We start from the raw sequence: 16,552 nt of genomic DNA on the forward strand, positions 1-16,552 counted from the left end.
CCCACCGTCCCTCCCTCACTGACCGGACCCTCCCTCCCTGACTGGTCCCACCGTCCCTCCCTCACTGACCGGACCCGCCCTCCCTCCCTCCCTCACTGACCGGACCCTCCCTCCCTGACTGGTCCCACCGTCCCTCCCTCACTGACCGGACCCGCCCTCCCTCCCTCGCTCACTGACCGGACCCGCCCTCCCTCCCTCCCTCACTGACCGGACCCTTCCTCCCTGACTGGTCCCACCGTCCCTCCCTCACTGACCGGATCCTCCCTCCCTCCCTCCCTCACTGACCGGACCCTCCCTCCCTGACTGGTCCCACCGTCCCTCCCTCACTGACCGGACCCTCCCTCCCTCCCTCCCTCACTGACCGGACCCGCCCTTCCTCCCTCCCTCACTGACCGGACCCTCCCTCCCTGACTGGTCCCACCGTCCCTCCCTCACTGACCGGACCCGCTCTCCCTCCCTCCCTCCCTCACTGACCGGACCTTCCCTCCCTGACTGGTCCCACCGTCCCTCCCTCACTGACCGGACACTCCCTCCCTCCCTCACTGACCGGACCCTCCCTCCCTCCCTCCCTCACTGACCGGACCCTCCCTCCCTGACTGGTCCCACCGTCCCTCCCTCACTGACCGGACCCTCCCTCCCTCCCTCCCTCACTGACCGGACCCTCCCTCCCTGACTGGCCCCTCCCTCCCTCCCTCACTGACCGGACCCTCCCTCCCTGACTGGTCCCACCGTCCCTCCCTCACTGACCGGACCCGCCCTCCCTCCCTCCCTCACTGACCGGACCCTCCCTCCCTGACTGGTCCCACCGTCCCTCCCTCACTGACCGGACCCTCCCTCCCTGACTGGTCCCACCGTCCCTCCCTCACTGACCGGACCCTCCCTCCCTCCCTCCCTCACTGACCGGACCCTCCCTCCCTGACTGGTCCCACCGTCCCTCCCTCACTGACCGGACCCGCCCTCCCTCCCTCCCTCACTGACCGGACCCTCCCTCACTGACCGGACCCTCCCTCCCTGACTGGTCCCGCCCTCCCTCCCTCACTGACCGGACCCTCCCTCCCTCCCTCCCTCACTGACCGGACCCTCCCTCCCTCCCTCCCTCACTGACCGGACCCGCCCTCCCTGACTGGTCCCACCGTCCCTCCCTCACTGACCGGACCCTCCCTCCCTCCCTCCCTCACTGACCGGACCCGCCCTCCCTCCCTCCCTCACTGACCGGACCCGCCCTCCCTCCCTCCCTCACTGACCGGACCCTCCCTCCCTGACTGGTCCCACCGTCCCTCCCTCACTGACCGGACCCTCCCTCCCTGACTGGTCCCACCGTCCCTCCCTCACTGACCGGACCCGCCCTCCCTCCCTCCCTCACTGACCGGACCCGCCCTCCCTCCCTCCCTCACTGACCGGACCCTCCCTCCCTGACTGGTCCCACCGTCCCTCCCTCACTGACCGGACCGCCCTCCCTCCCTCCCTCACTGACTGGACCCTCCCTCCCTGACTGGTCCCACCGTCCCTCCCTCACTGACTGGACCCGCCCTCCCTCCCTCCCTCACTGACCGGACCCTCCCTCCCTGACTGGCCCCTCCCTCCCTCGCTCACTGACCGGACCCTCCCTCCCTGACTGGTCCCACCGTCCCTCCCTCACTGACCGGACCCTCCCTCCCTGACTGGCCCCTCCCTCCCTCGCTCACTGACCGGACCCTCCCTCCCTCCCTCACTGACCGGACCCTCCCTCCCTGACTGGTCCCACCGTCCCTCCCTCACTGACCGGACCCTCCCTCCCTGACTGGCCCCACCGTCCCTCGCTCACTGACCGGACCCGCCCTCCCTCCCTCCCTGACTGGCCCCTCCCTCCCTCGCTCACTGACCGGACCCTCCCTCCCTCCCTCACTGACCGGACCCTCCCTCCCTGACTGGTCCCACCGTCCCTCCCTCACTGACCGGACCCGCCCTCCCTCCCTCCCTCCCTCACTGACCAGACCCTCCCTCCCTGACTGGCCCCTCCCTCCCTCGCTCACTGACCGGACCCTCCCTCCCTCCCTCACTGACCGGACCCTCCCTCCCTGACTGGTCCCACCGTCCCTCCCTCACTGACCGGACCCGCCCTCCCTCCCTCCCTCACTGACCGGACCCTCCCTCCCTGACTGGTCCCACCGTCCCTCCCTCACTGACCGGACCCTCCCTCCCTCCCTCCCTCACTGACCGGACCCTCCCTCCCTGACTGGCCCCTCCCTCCCTCCCTCCCTCACTGACCAGACCCTCCCTCCCTGACTGGTCCCACCGTCCCTCCCTCACTTACCGGACCCGCCCTCCCTCCCTCCCTCACTGACCGGACCCTCCCTCCCTGACTGGTCCCACCGTCCCTCCCTCCCTCACTGACCGGACCCTCCCTCCCTCCCTCCCTCACTGACCGGACCCTCCCTCCCTGACTGGTCCCACCGTCCCTCCCTCACTGACCGGACCCTCCCTCCCTGACTGGTCCCACCGTCCCTCCCTCACTGACCGGACCCGCCCTCCCTCCCTCCCTCACTGACCGGACCCGCCCTCCCTCCCTCCCTCCCTCACTGACCGGACCCGCCCTCCCTCCCTGACCGGACCCTCCCTCCCTGACTGGTCCCACCGTCCCTCCCTCACTGACCGGACCCTCCCTCCCTGACTGGTCCCACCGTCCCTCCCTCACTGACCGGACCCTCCCTCCCTCCCTCACTGACCGGACCCGCCCTCCCTCCCTCCCTCACTGACCGGACCCTCCCTCCCTGACTGGTCCCACCGTCCCTCCCTCACTGACCGGACCCTCCCTCCCTCCCTCCCTCACTGACCGGACCCTCCCTCCCTGACTGGCCCCTCCCTCCCTCGCTCACTGACCGGACCCTCCCTCCCTGACTGGTCCCACCGTCCCTCCCTCACTGACCAGACCCTCCCTCCCTGACTGGTCCCACCGTCCCTCCCTCACTGACCGGACCCTCCCTCCCTCACCCACTGACCGGACCCTCCCTCCCTGACTGGTCCCACCGTCCCTCCCTCACTGACCGGACCCGCCCTCCCTCCCTCCCTCACTGACCGGACCCTCCCTCCCTGACTGGTCCCACCGTCCCTCCCTCACTGACCGGACCCTCCCTCCCTCCCTCCCTCACTGACCGGACCCGCCCTCCCTCCCTCCCTCACTGACCGGACCCTCCCTCCCTGACTGGTCCCACCGTCCCTCCCTCACTGACCGGACCCGCCCTCCCTCCCTCCCTCACTGACCGGACCCTCCCTCACTGACCGGACCCTCCCTCCCTGACTGGTCCCACCGTCCCTCCCTCACTGACCGGACCCTCCCTCCCTGACTGGTCCCACCGTCCCTCCCTCACTGACCGGACCCGCCCTCCCTCCCTCCCTCACTGACCGGACCCGCCCTCCCTCACTGACCGGACCCTCCCTCCCTCCCTCCCTCACTGACCGGACCCTCCCTCCCTGACTGGTCCCACCGTCCCTCCCTCACTGACCGGACCCTCCCTCCCTCCCTCCCTCCCTCACTGACCGGACCCTCCCTCCCTGACTGGTCCCACCGTCCCTCCCTCCCTGACCGGACCCTCCCTCCCTCCCTCACTGACCGGACCCTCCCTCCCTGACTGGTCCCACCGTCCCTCCCTCACTGACTGGACCCTCCCTCACTGACCGGACCCTCCCTCCCTCACTGACCGGACCCTCCCTCCCTGACTGGTCCCACCGTCCCTCCCTCACTGACTGGACCCTCCCTCACTGACCGGACCCTCCCTCCCTCACTGACCGGACCCTCCCTCCCTGACTGGTCCCACCGTCCCTCCCTCACTGACCGGACCCGCTCTCCCTCCCTCCCTCCCTCACTGACCGGACCCTCCCTCCCTGACTGGTCCCACCGTCCCTCCCTCACTGACCGGACCCGCCCTCCCTCCCTCCCTCACTGACCAGACCCTCCCAGTCCCTCACTCACTCACCGGACCATCCCTCCTTCACTGACCGGACCCACCCACCCTCAGTGACCGGATGCTTCCTCCCTCACTGACCGGACCCTCCCAGTCCCTCCTTCCCTGACCATACCCTCCACACCTCCCTTCCTCCGAGTTGACCATCCCTCACATGCTGACCGGACCCTCCCAGACCCTCACTCACTGATGAGACCCTTCCAGTGCCTCAGTCACTCACTCACCGGAACCTCCCTCCCTCACTCACTGGACCCTCCATCACTGACCAAACCCTCCCTCCCTGACCAGACCCTCCCACACTGACCGGATCCTCCCTCCCTCACTAACCGGATCCTCCCTCCCTCACTGACTGGACCCTCCCTCACTGACCGGACCCACCCTCCCTGCCTCCCTCACTGACCAGACACACCCTCCCTCACTGACTGGACCCTCCCTCCCTCACTGACCAGCCCCTCCGCACCTCCCTCCGAGTGGACCCTCCCTCACACACTAACCGGACCCTCCCAGACCCTCACTCACTCATTGACCGGACCCTCCCTCACTGACCAGACCCTCGCTCCCTCACTCACTCACCAGACCCTCCCTCCCTCACTGACTGACCGGACCAACACTCATTGACCAGAACCTCCCCCACTCATTGACTGGACCCACCCTCACTCACTCACCAGACCCTCCCACCCTCCCTCACTAACCAGACACTCCCTCACTGACCGGATCCTCCCTCCCACACTAACTGGACCGGACCCTCCTAGTCCCTCTCTCACTGATCAGACCTGCTCTCACTGACTGGACCCTCCCTCACTGACTGTACCCTCCCAGTCCGTCACTCACTCTCTGGACCCTCCCAGACCCATTCAGTGCCTCCCACCCTCACTGACCGGACAATCCCTCCCTCCATGACTGGACCCTCCATCCCTCACTCACTCACCGGATCCTCCCTCCCCGATCGGACTCTCCCTCCCTCACTGACCGCACCCTCCCAGCCCCTCGCTCACTGGCCAGACCCTCCCTCCCTCACTGACTGGAACCCCACCTCCCTCCCTCACTGACCAGACCCTCCCTCCCTCCCTCCCTCACTGACTGGACCGTCCCATTCCTTTTCTCACTGACTGGACCCTCTCTCACTGTGTGTACCCTCCCAGTCCCTCCCTCACAGACCGGCCCCTCCCAGACCTGTCCAGTGCCTCCCACCCTCACTGACCGGACTCTCCTCCCTCCCTCACTGACCAGACCCACCAACACTCACTAACTGGACCCTCCCAATCTCTCTCTCACAGACCGGACCCTCACTCCCTCACTGACCAGACCCTCCCAATCTCTCTCTCACAGACCGGACCCTCACTCCTTCACTGAGCAGACCCTCCCAGTCCCTCTGACTGACTGAACCCTCACAGCCCCTCCCTCACTGACTGGACCCTCCCAGCCCCTCTCTCACTGACTAGACCCTCCCAGTCCCTCCCCCAATGACCAGACCCTCCCTCACTGACTGGACACTCCCTGAGCAGACCATCCCGCACTCACTCACCGGACCCTCCTTGACTCACTCACTGGACCATCTCTCCCTCCGTAACCCTCCCAGACCTTCACAACAGACCGGACCCACCCTCCCTCACTGACCGGACCCTCCCAGTCCCTCCCTCACTGACCGGATCCCCCCTCCCTCCCTGACCAGACCCTCCAGTCCCTCCATGCCCCACTGACCGGACCATCCCTCACTTACTCACTGGACCATCTCTCCCTTCCTAACCCTCCCAGACCCTCACTCACTGACCAGACCCTCCCTCCCTCACTCACCCTCCCACCCACACTGACCGGACCCACCCTCCCTCCCTTACTGACCAGACCCTCCCAGTCTCTCCCTCACTGACCAGAACCCCCCTCCCTCACTGACCGGACCCTCCCAGTCCCCCTCTCACTGACTGGACCTTCCCTCCCTCACTGACCGGACCCTCCCCCCCTCCCTCACTGACCGGACCCTCCCAGTCCCCCTCTCACTGACTGGACCTTCCCTTCCACACTGACCGGACCCTCCCTCCCTCCCTCACTGACCGGACCCTCCCTCACTGACGGGATTCTCCCTCCCTCACTGACTGATCGGTCCCACCGTCCCTCCCTCACTGACCGGTCCCACCGTCCATCCCTCACTGACCGGACCCTGCCTCCCTCCCTCACTGACTGGACCCTCCCTCCTTCACTCACTGACCAGACCCGGCCTCCCTGACCAGACCCTCCCCACCTCCCTCACCGGACCCTCCCAGACCCGTCCAGTGCCTCCCTCACTCACTGACTGGACTCCCCTCCCTCACCGGACCCTCCCTCACTGAACAGCCCTCCCAGTCCCTCCCTCACCCACTGACCGGACCCTCCCTCCATCCCTCACTGACTGGACCCACCAACACTCATTGACCAGACCCTCCCAGTTCCTCCCTCACCCACTGACTGGACCCTCACTCACTCACTGGACCCTCCTTCCCTAACCCTCACAGACCCTCACTCACTGAACAGACCCTCCCTGCCTCACTGACCGGACCCTCCCAGTCCCTCCCTCCCTCCCTGACCATCCCTCACACGCTGACCGGACCCTCACTCACTGATCAGACCCTTCCAGTGCCTCACTCACTCACTGACTGGACCCTCCCTCCCTCCCTCACCAGACCCTTCGTCCCTGACCAGACCCTCCCACCCTCACTTACTCACCGGACCCACCCATCCTCACTGACCAGACCCTCCCCCCGCTTCACTGACCAGACCCACCCACCCACCCTCACTGACCGGACCCTCCACACCTCCCTCCCTCCCTGAGTGGACCATCCCTCACACGCTGACCGGACCCTCCCAGACACTCACTCACTGATCAGACCCTTCCAGTGCCTCACAAACCCACCAACACTCATTGACTGGACCCTGCACCACTCATTGATTGGACCCACCCTAACTGGCCGGACCCTCTCTACCTCACTCACCGGACCTTCCCTCCCTGACCAGACCCTCCCACCCTCACTCACTCACCGGACCCTCTCCCACTCACTGACCGGACCCTCCATCCCTCACTGACCAGACCCTCCCACCCTCACTCACTCACCGGACCCTCTCCCACTCACTGACCGGACCCTGCCCCACTCACTGACCGGACCCTCCATCCCTCACTGACTGGAACCTCCCACCCTCACTCACTCACCGGATCCTCCCTCACTAACCAGACACTCCTTCACAGACCGGATCCACCCTCCCTCACTAACCGGACACACCCTCCCTCACAGACCGGACCCTCCCTCACAGCCTCCCTCACTGACCAGACACACCCTCCCTCACTAACCGGACCCTCCCTCCCTCACTGACTGACTGGACCCTCCCCCACTCATTCACCAGACCCTCCCTCCCTCACTGACATGACCCTCCCACCCTCCCTCACTAACCGGACACACCCTCCCTCACAGACCAGACCCACCCTCCCTGCCTCCCTCACTAACCGGACCCTCCCTCACTGACTGGACCCTCCCTCACTCACTGAACAGACCCTCCTCACCTCCCTCCCTCCAAGTGGACCCTCCCAGACCCTCACTCACTGATCAGACCCTTCCAGTGCTTCACTCACTCACTGACCGGACCCTCCCACCCTCACTGACCTGACCCTCCCTCCCTGACCAGACCCTCCCTCCCTCCGTCACCGGACCCTTCCTCACTCCCTCACTGACCGGACCCTCCCAGTTCCTCCCTCACCCACTAATCGGACCCTCCCTCACTGACCGGACACTCCCTCACTGACCGGATCCTCCCTACCTCACTCATTGACCGGTCCCACCTTCCCTCCCCCACTGACCGGATCCTCCCTCACTGACCGGACCCTCCCTCCCTCAGTGATCACACCCTCCCCCTCTCTCTCTCTCACTGACCAGACCCTCCCTCACTCACCCACTGACCAGACCCTCCATCTCTCACTGACCGGATCGTCCCTCACTCACTGACCGGACCCTCCCTCCCTCCCTCACTGACTGGGCCCACCAACACTCACTCACCAGACCCTCCCACAATCACTCACCGGACCCTCCCACCCTCCCAGTCCCTCCCCTTACACTGACCAGACCCTCCCGTCCTCATCAGACTCTCCCACCCTCCCAGACCCTCACTCACTGACCAGACCCTTCAAGTGCCTCCCTCACTCACTGACTAGATCCCACTCCCTCACTCACTGACTGGACCCTCTCAGTCCCTCTCTCACTGACCAGACCCTTCCAGTCCTTTTCTCACTGACAGGACCCTCCCTCCTTTACCGACTGGAGCTGCCCAGTCCCTCCATCACTGACCGGACCCACCATCCCTTACTCACTCACTGGACCCTCCCTCCCTCCCTGTCCAGATCCTCCCACCCTTCCTGACCGGACTCTCCATCCCTCACTGACCGGACCCGCCCTTCCTCCTTCACCGACCGGACCGTCCCTCCCTCACTGACTGACCAGCCCTCCCTCCCTCAATGACTGGGCCCACCAACACTCACTCACCAGACCCTCCCAGTCCCACACTCACCGACTGGATCCTCCCTCCCACACTCATTGACTAACTGGACCCTCCCAAACTGACCGGACACTCCCTTCCTCACTGACTGGACCCTCCCAGTCCCTCCTTCACTGACCGGACCCTCCCAGTCCCTCCCTCACTGACCGGACCCTCCCAGTCCCTCCCTCACTGACTGGACCCTCCCTCCCTCCCTCACTCAATGACTGGGCCCACCAACACTCACTCACCAGACCCTCCCACAATCACTCACCAGACCCTCCCAGTCCCACACTCACTGACTGGACCATCCCAAACTGACCGGACCCTCCCTCCCAGACTCATTGACTAACTGAACCCTCCCAGTCCCTCCTTCACTGACCGGACCCTCCCAGTCCCTCCCTCACTGACCGGACCCTCCCAATCCCTCCCTCACTGACCGGACCCTGTCTCTTGCACTTAGCGACCAGAGATTTGCAGTCTCCGGGCATGCTCGCTGTTCTCCCACTGGGCGAGGGGACGATTGGCATTCTACACTGCTCATGCTCTGGGTGTTTCCTTTTACTTCATGTACAGGATGACGGCGTGGCTGGCCAGACCCAGCATTTATTGCCCCATCCCCAATTACCCAGAGGGCAGGTAAGAGTCAGCCACATTGCTGTGGGTCTGGAGTCACGTGTAGTCCAGACCAGGTAATGATGGCCATTTCCTTCCCGAAAGGACATTAGTGAACCAGATGGGTTTTTCCAACAATCGACAATGGTTTCATGGGCATCAGTAATTCCAGACTTTTTAAAATTCCACCACCTGCCATGGCAAGACTTGAACCAGAACATTACCTGAGTCCCTGGATGAACAGTCCGGTGACAACACCACTCAGCCCTTGTTTCCCCTGAGTGGAGGCATTAACTCAGTCCCAACACTGGGAAGCTTTATTATTCAGCCATAGGATATGGATGTGTCTGGGCAGTGTTTATTGCCCATCCCTAATCTGCCCAGAGGACAATTAAGAGTCAGCCACTTTGCTGTGGGTCTGGAGTCGTATATCAGCCAGACTGGGTAAGGATGGCAGATTTCCTTCCCTAAAGATCATTCATGAACATACTGGCAACAGCCCTTTCGCTTGATCTGAGAGTTAGGAGAATTCATTCAGTCACAACAGGAGTGGAATTAGATTAGATTACTTACAGAGTGGAAACAGGCCCTTCGGCCCAACAAGTCCACACCGACCCACTGAAGCGCAACCCACCCAGACCCATTCCCCTACATTTACCCCTTCACTTAACACTACGAGCAATTTCGCATGGCCAAATCAACTAGCCTATACATTTTTGGACACGGGGAGAATGTGCAAACTCCACACAGTCAGTCGCCGGAGGCAGGAATTGAACCTGGGTCCCTGGCGCTGTGAGGCAGCAGTGCTAACCACTGTGCCACCGTTCCGCCCATTAGATTTAATCTTCAAGAATTAACCACATTACTGGGGCTCTGGAGCCATACGAAGGTCAGACAGCAGATTTCCTTCCCAAAAGCTCCCACATGGTGACTTGCAATCATATAAACAGTTATCATCGCGCTATCTTTTAATTCCAGTTTGAATAAAAAAAATCAAATTCAAACATCACCCATGGGATCAAACCCATGCCCCCAGAACATGAGCCTGTGATTCCCAATTACTAGTCCAGTAACAGCATCAGTTCTGCCTGGATTGAGTCATAGACTGCAGAAACAAGCCCTTTGGCCCAATCCATCCATACCAACCAAAATTGAACACAACACTCTATTCAGCCTCACCCTGTAAGTCAAATCCTCCGACCCTGGTAACATCCTTGTAAATTTTTTCTGAACCCTTTCAAGTTTCACAACATCCTTCCTATAGGAGGGAGACCAGAATTGTATGCAATATTCCAACAGTGGCCTAACCAATGTCCTGTACAGCCGCAACATGACCTCCCAACTCCTGTACTCAATACTCTGACCAATAAAGGAAAGCATACCAAACGCCACCTTCACTATCCTATCTACCTGGGACTCCACTTTCAAGGAGCTGTGAACCTGCACTCCAAGGTCTCTTTATTCAGCAACACTCCCTAGGACCTTACCATACCATTAAGTGTCTAAGTCCTGCTAAGATTTGCTTTCCCAAAATACAGCACCTGACATTTCTTCACTTCCAAGGACCTTGCCATTGAGTGTAGAAGTCCTGCTCTGATTTGTTTCTATTCAATCAACTAGTTGTTTTAAGACATTCCTGAGTATTGTCACTCCTTCCTGCTACGTACAGACTTCTGCTCCAAACCTCGGAGGCTCCATACGGATTCTCACCCCTCACTGAGATTTCAAAAGTGAAAGCAAAAACCGACCAGACTATAATGCAGGGTCGTGATGTGGAGGATGATGCTTCAGACCAGACCAGACCCCCTCAAAATATATTCACAAGGTAGGCTGGGCACTAACGTTTTCTTACTTTAAAGGTACATGCGAGGCGCTGGGTCCCAGTTGCAATGCGATTCCTCAAACTACTCGACCTGGCGCAAAACACAATTTATTCAAACCCTCCAGTTAAAATACACCAAAAGAAAGAGGAACTTGGAATAATTTAACCCTACCGGAAAACTTAACAGAATAATAGATTATTCTACTGAACAGTAACTGTTCCAATATCGTAACATCCCACAGACACACCATGGTAAAAAGGTAAGTTCAGAAAGCAGATTGTCGAACGTGTAGTTCTCCAATCCAGGGGGAAAGAACAGCAAAAATACAATTCTGAGAGTGAGACAGCAAGAGGGAGAGAGCAAGAGAGGGACAGAGAGAGAGGATAGCAGCTGGGAGCAATTCCTTGTCTTCCAGGGTCAACAGGGCTGTTTCTGCCATGATCTTTTCCGGTGCCTGGGTCAAAGCCAAGCAGTCCATCAAGCTTAAAGAGAAGTGCCAGGACTGCAGAGGTTAGATGTGATCCATTGGCTGTGGGATCACTTAGTCCTTCAATCACTCCTTATGCTGTTTGGCCTGTAAGTAGCTCGGTTTGGTTGCTTTACCAGATGCATTCCAGCTGCAATTCGATTGAGCAAACTACCAGTCTTGAAGCAAAAACACATTTTATTCAAAACACTATAGTTAAAATACAACAAAAGAAAGAAATAGTGATAACTTAACTCCCATTGGAAAACGTAACAGAATCATAAATTATTCAACTATTAAACAGCAACTGTTCCAGTATAGTAACATCCCGTAACCACACTCTTGGCAAAGGCAAATTCAGTAAAATAGATTGTCTCATTTGCAATTCTCGAGTGCAGAAGGAAATAAAACATCAAGATGATTCACAGTGAGAGAGAGTGAGTAGCAGGGAGAGATGTACTGCAACTTCCAAACACAGCTTCAAGACCCCAGCAATGGGTACTGAAAAACTAACACTAAAAATCCTGGTTCTGTGGGAGCTTGACCCCACCCATTCAGACTGCTTCTATTGTTTGAACATTTTAAGAAAAACCTAAGACCTCTCAAACTGTTTATTGGCTCTGTGTAGATTGATTGTCAGCCCTTGTCTCAACCTTTCTTCATTAAAGACAAAACAGGACAGAAGTACACTTGATAAAGCCATCATATCGTCACAGGCCACATGTGGCATACAATATACACTTTTGGTCACTATTTCTGTTACAATTTGAGATACCGAGGATGGGTAGGAAGGGGCGGTGGATCTTATGAGGAAGGGTTGGATAGGATGGGCCTGTCTCCTTTAAAGTTCAGCAGCACTTATTGAGACACACAAAAGATCCTGTCGGGACTCAACCAGGTGGGTGCTGAGAGATAGTTTCCCCTTTCCCCTTGACCAGAACCGGAAACAGTTCGTTTAAGTCAAGAGTCGAGCAAAAATGTTTTTAAAATTCATTTATTCACTTGCAGGATGAGGTCAGCGCTGGCTGGAACAGCATTTATTGCCCTCTCTCTAATTGCCCAGAGGCAGTTAAGAGTCAACCATGGTGCTGTGGGTCTGGAGTCATGTGTAGTCCAGACTGGGTAAGGATGACAGTTTCCTTGCCTAAAGGACATTCGTGAACTAGATATGCGTTGCCAACAATCAACAACTGATTCTTAATTTCAGATTTTACTGTGTTCAAATTACACCAGCTGCCGTGGTGGGATACAAACCCGGGGCCCCAAAACATTACTCGGGTCTCTGGCTTAACAGTCCAGTGATAATACCACTAGGTCATTGCCTTCCCTGAAAATGGTCGAGAGTCTGGATATTTCACAGGCCAGGGCAGATAAATCCGTGACTAACGTGGAACTCCGAAATTATTCGGGGGTTGGGAGGCGGCAGTGCTAACCGTGCCACCCTCAGCATATCCTTGGACACTATGGGCAATTTAGTACGGCCAATCCACACTACTCCTTGGACTGTGGGAGGAAACCAGAGCATCCCCACATTGACACGGGGAGAAGACAGTCGACCAAGGGTGAAATTGAACACAGGTGCCTGATGCTGACCATTGCTTCTCATACTGACTAGTCTGCAGCCTTGATGTCAAAGGCAAAGGCAAAGGCAGTCATCTCTTGCATTTGTTTATTCATGCAGTGGGTACGAGTGTCACTGGCTGGGCCAGTATTTATTAGTCATCCCTCGTTGCCCTCGAGAAGGTGGTAGCGAGCGGTAGGCAGAAACAATTCCATTCTGGAGGGAGCTCCAGAATTCTGGCCCAGGGACAGTAAAGGAACATTGGTACAGTGACTCAGTGGTTAGCATTGCTGCTTGACAGCTCCAGGGACTCTGGTCCGATTCGTTGATACGCATTGAATCCACCATCTGTTGAACCCAGGTGCCCGGAACTTGACCTGGGTCAACAGTCCACGATAACACTGCCAAACCATTGCCTCCCCAGGGGGTTTGTGCCTCTGATTCAAGGAACAGAAAATTAACTTCCACCTCCGAGCACATGAACATCAGGAGAAACAGACTCGAACTTTCGGAATGAACAGCGTTCAGTCTGATGTAACTGACTGTACGGCCACAATGACAGAATCCATCCCCAGCGGTCACTTGTGAATTTGCTGGTGTGTCAACAGGGTGGACAGCCGAGTGAATCCCTTCCTGCACTCGCAGCAGATGAATGGCTTCTCGCCGGTGTGTACTAGCTGGTGTCTCCGTAGGTGTTGTGACTGACTGAATCCCTTCCCGCACTCGGAGCAGGTGAACGGCCTCTCCCCGGTGTGAACGCGCTGGTGGGTCAGCAGATTGAACGACGTTCTGAACCTCTTTGCACAGTGAGAGCAGATGAACCGTCTCTCCTCGGTGTGAATTCGCTGGTGGGCCCTCAGGTCCTTCGAGTTTTTAAAGCCGTCGCCGCAGTCAGAGCACTTGAAAGATCTCTCATTGGTATGACCTCCACGATGCTTCAGCAGGCTGGTCAACTGAGTGAACCCCTTCCCACACACTGAGCAGGTGAACGGCCTCTCCCTGGTGTGCACTCGCCGGTGTGTCATCAAGTTGGACGACTGAGTGAATCCCTTCCCACAGTCGGAGCAGATGAACGGCCTTTCCCCGGTGTGCACTCGCTGGTGTGTTAGCAGGTTAGAGGGATCACTGAATCCCTTCCCACACACGTGGCAGATGAATGGCTTCTCCCCGGTGTGAGTGCGCTGATGAATCTCTAGCTGCGATGAGCAATGGAACCCTTTCCCACAGTCCCCACATCTCCGCAGTTTCTTCATGGCACAAGTCTCCTTTTGTTTCTCCAGTTTCAACAATCAGAAGAAGCTTCCTCCACCCTCAGAAAACATGGATTTTCTCTTCTTGCAGGGGATGGTAAGATTTTTGTGTTTAACTGGAGAAAGTTCTTTCCACAGTCAGTTCACTGGCACACTCTTACTCAGGGGAGGCAGTGGTAACCCAGAAGCCCAGCTTAGTGCTCTGAGGACGCAGATTCAAATCCCACCACGGCAAACAGTGACACTATATTCAATGAAAATCTGGAAACTGGAAAATAAAACCGGTGTAAGGGTGACCGCGATGGTTGTAACATTTCACTGAGTTCGTTAATGTCCTTCAGGGCAACAATCTACCATTCACATCTCCTCTGGCCTACTTGTGACTACAGACCCATGGCAACGTGGATGATCCTTAACAGTCCTTTCGACAATTAGAGATGGGTAAGAAACCCCAGCTTGGCCAGCAATCCCCCACATCCAACGAATGAATGAACGAACAAGTCTGTGTAACTGGTTGAAGATCTTTCCACAGTCAGTTCACTGGAACACTCTCCACTTGGGTGAGCGCCTGCCTCGATGCTTTCCCAGCCAAACTAATGTCTGAACTCTTTGCCCAGTGAATAATATTTCTCCTTCCACCTTTCGAGGCTGACGATAGCCAGGTCCTGACAAATCGAGTGGCCTTGATGTCTCCTATTGAAACCCTGCAAAAACAGTTCACAACTGAGAGTATTGGATCGAAGTTCACGATTGATTGACATCTACACAACTTCCCCCCCCCCCCCCCCCCCAACTCTTTTATCCTGAGAACTTTGAACGGTTCCTCCCTGTGACGAGAACCCTGTCCTCCACCCCTCCTGGGGGATCTCAGCACCAGTGTGACCTTCTTACTGGTGGCATGTTCTTCCTCTTCTTTGAGAAGACTGGCCGTCTCAAACTTCCATTCAGGACAATCTTAAGGTCATTCGTACAGTCACAGCAAGACACAGCATGAACACAGACCCTTCGGACCAGATATCCTAACCTAATCGAGTCCCACTTGCCAGCATTTGGCCCATATCCTTTCCTAATCATGTGTCAATCCAGATCATTCACCATGCTGCCCTAACAGCACCCATGATCTCTCAAGAACCTGCCCATCCTAACCATCTTTGCTGAAACATAAAAAAAATGCCAGTACTGTCCACTATATAGTTAATGATAGAAATTGCTTCAGAAACTCGGGAGAACAGAATTCTGAAGAAGTATCACTGGACTCAGAACTTTAACGTTTCTCTCCACTGCTACTCCAGACCTGCGGAGATTCCCCAGTAATTTCTGCTTTTGCTTCAGATTCCCAGTTCTTTGTTTTAGATGGCTAATGGCATTCCCAACACTGATCCTCACACCATTCACGGTAAATGACGATCCAGATCATCAACAGCTATCTCCACAATTTCTATCTAAAAATAACCAGTTGGAAATAACTCATCTCATTCTCATTCTCTTGAAGCAAATGAAACCACAATGCATCCTAATTGCTGCACCAACCGTGCCAGTCCTTGGGTGGCCATTAGCACCCAGCTGGGCCCCAGCTATGCCTGGCAATATCAAACAATCCCTCATCAGTACCTACACAGGCACCGTGCCCCAACACTTCCACCAGTACATCGATGACAGCATTGGTGCAGTGTCCTGCACCCAGGCTGAACTGGAACAGTTTATCAACATCACCCACAACTTCCAACCCGCCCTCAAATTCACTTGGTCCATCTTGGACACCTTCCTCCCCATACTTGACCTCTCCATTTCCATCTCTGGTGACAGTCTCCAGACGGTCGTTTACTTCAAACCCACAACTACCTGGACTACACCTCCTCCCACCTAGGATTCGGCAAAAACTCCTCCGAAGAGTAATCCACCCACACCTTTTCCCAACATTTACCCATGACTAATGCAGTTAACCTACACATCCCTGAACACTGGACAATTTAGCATGGCCAACTCAACTAACCTGCACATTGTTTTGGTTTGTGGGAGAAAATCGGAATACTGGGAGGAAACGCTGACACTGGCTGAATGTGGAAACTCCACACAGACAGTCATACAGTCATAGAGATGTACAGCACAGAAACAGACCCTTTGGTCCAACTCTAAGATTTGCTTTCCCAAAATGCAGCACCTCGCATTTATCTGAATTAAACTCCATCTGCCACTTCTCAGCCCATTGGCCCATCTGGTCAAGATCCTGTTGTAATCTTCGCTGTCCACTACACCTCCAATTTTGGTGTCATCTACAAACTTATTAATTGTACCCTTTATGCTCACATCCAAATCATTTATGTAAATGACAAAAGGTAGAGCACCCAGCACCAATCCTTGTGGCACTCCACTGGTCACAGGCCTCTAGTCTGAAAAACAACCCT

The sequence above is a fragment of the Chiloscyllium punctatum genome, chromosome 36 (assembly GCF_047496795.1).
Source record: "Chiloscyllium punctatum isolate Juve2018m chromosome 36, sChiPun1.3, whole genome shotgun sequence".
NCBI classification, from domain to species: Eukaryota; Metazoa; Chordata; class Chondrichthyes; order Orectolobiformes; family Hemiscylliidae; genus Chiloscyllium; species Chiloscyllium punctatum.